Here is a 2657-nt window from a genome sequence, read left to right on the forward strand (position 1 = left end):
AGACTCCGCCTCAAAAAAAAAAAAAAAAAAAAAGTGACTCCTGACAGCATAGATGTGTCCCTAAATGAATGCAGTAAATGCAGTGTGTGTTTTATTTCAGTAATAATTCATTTCAGGCTGGACGTGATGGCTTACGCCTTTAATCCTAACACTTTGGGTGGTCGAGGCAGGCGGATCACCTGAGGTCAGGGGTTCGAGACCCGCCTGGCCAACACGGCGAAACCCTGTCTCTACTAAAAATACAAAAATTAGCCGGGCATGATGGCGCATGCCTGTAATCTCAGCTACTCAGGAGGCTGAGGCAGGAGAATCGCTTGAACCCAGGAAGCAGAGGTCGCAGTGAACTGAAATCGTGCCACTGCACTCTAGCCTGGGCGACAGAGTAAGACTCTGTCCCAAAAATAAATATAATAGGCTGGGCGCAGTGGTTTATGCCTGTAAAACTTAGCACTTCGGGAGGCTGAGGCGGGTGGATTACCTGAGGTCCAGAGTTCGAGACCAGCTTGGCCAACATGGTGAAACCCCGTCTCTACCAAAAATACGAAAAAATTAGCCGGGCATGGTGGCAGGCACCTGTAATCCCAGCTACTTGGGAGAGTAAGGGAGGAAAATCACTTGAACCTGGGAGGCAGAGGTTGTGGTGAGCCGAGATCGCATCACTGCACTCCAGCCTGGGAGACAGAGTGAAACTCCGTCTCAAAAACAAAATAAAACAAATATATATACATATAAAATTCATTTCAGCAATAAAGGACACAAAAAGCTATAAGTATACACTACGTTACAGCTTTTATCGAGGAATGCAATAAACATACGTATCACTTCCCTGTATAATCTCAATGGCCTGCGGGAGAGAATTTAGAAAAGCATCCCAGTTGCTGAATGGTTGAGTTTAGGGGAAAAACTGACCCAGCACAACCCCCTCATCTCCTGGATGAGGTTACTGCGTTTCTGCAAGGTGAATCGAGGTCACTTGCCAAGGCAGAACCGGATTCGCCAGATTCCCTAGTCTTAGTCGAGCTTTAACCCTCCCAGGCACAGGACCGCTGGAGACATCGCCACGGGCCGGTTTCCCAGCCGGCCAGGAGGGGGCGACAGAGTGTGATGGACCCAGGTGAGTCGGGGACCAGGAGCCGCCAGGTCGTGACGACACAAGGTGAGGGAGGTCTTTGATGGAGGGAGAAACAGGAGAAAAGGCGCCGAGCTTAGGAAGTCTGTTCGTACTGTCCTCCTCGATTCTGGTCTGGCCCCCACTGCTATCTTCTTCCCACTGCTGGACCTTTCTAAAACAAAAGCCTGACTTTGCTGCCATCCGTAAAACTAACGACACCTCCAACGTTGCTCACAGTGGAAAAAAAAAAAAAAGGCAGCAAAACATGGGACCTAGGTGATCTTGCCCCAGCCTAATTCCAGGATATCTCCTGCAAATAGATATCTATTTGCAGATATCTGGGAGCCGTATTGAAATACTTCCAATTCCCTGGACTTATTCTACTTTTGGGGGGGCCGGGGGTGGGGACGGAGTCTTGCTCTGTCGCCCAGTCTGAGTGCAGTGACGCAATCTCGGCTCACTGCAACTTTCACCTCCCGGGTTCAAGCGATTCTCCTGCTTCAGCCTTCTAAGTAGCTAGAAATACAGGCACGCCCGGCTAATTTTTTTTTTTTTTTTTAGTAGAGACGGGGTTTCACTGTGTTAGCCAGGTTGGTTTCGATCTCCTGACCTCGTGATCCGCCCGCCTCGGCCTTCATCTTACTTTTTCTCCCTGAATATCTTTTCGCACCAGCTCTACGTGGAGAAATCCGACTTTCAGCCAAACACAGTATCACTTTCTCTTGAAACCTCCCCTGACACGACCCCTCCCCTGACAACACTCCCACCCACCCCACCCCAGTTTGGGGGAGGAGCCCCCTCCTTTGTTCCCACTACCCCGTGGGCTTCCCCTATCACACTGTGTAATAAATATCTGGCCTTGTCTATCTCCTCCCGTGCCCTGTGCTTTGCATTTGCAAAGAGCTCATTAAACGTTTACTGGATGAATGGAGGAGACGGCACAGGGTTCAGCCTCTGCCACTTCTGCAGCCTCCGAATTATCTGGTGGGTTTGTTGCAAGGAGTCAGGAGTAAATGGATTAATTACAAATAGTGCTTAGGACAATGCCCAGAATACTGTAAGCACTCAAGAAACTGATTTATTTTCGTCATCTTCACAGCAGCCAAGGTACATAGCGACGTACCTTATCGCCCTTTTAAGGGCCTCTCCCACGTTCGCCTCTGAGCGGAAGTACCCGCTCAGGGCTCCGGAAGTGGCCTCAGAGCCCCTCAACAACATGCCTGCAGAGCATTCTTCCGGAGGCGGTCACAGACATCTCCGTGACGCAGAACGAGTTAGAGCGTCCCTTGGAGTTTCCATGGTGCTGCCCTTACCCTCCAGTCTCTCCGCTTCCCCTCCCGCCTGAGGGCCGGGAACGGAAAGGCAGGCGGCTGGTCCCAGCCGCGACGTAGATACCGCTTGGGGAAGGGGCTGGGCGAGTACGTGACGCTCTAGGCGACCTCGTTGGCCTCTCTATGGTGCCAAGCGCGCCCGTGCGGACGTTGCCCCTTTAATCGACAGAGGGCGGTGCCCAGGAGGTCCCGCGAGAGCTGGGGGGGCGGGGGGG

This window comes from Macaca nemestrina, chromosome 15 (genome assembly GCF_043159975.1).
Source record: "Macaca nemestrina isolate mMacNem1 chromosome 15, mMacNem.hap1, whole genome shotgun sequence".
NCBI lineage: Eukaryota > Metazoa > Chordata > Mammalia > Primates > Cercopithecidae > Macaca > Macaca nemestrina.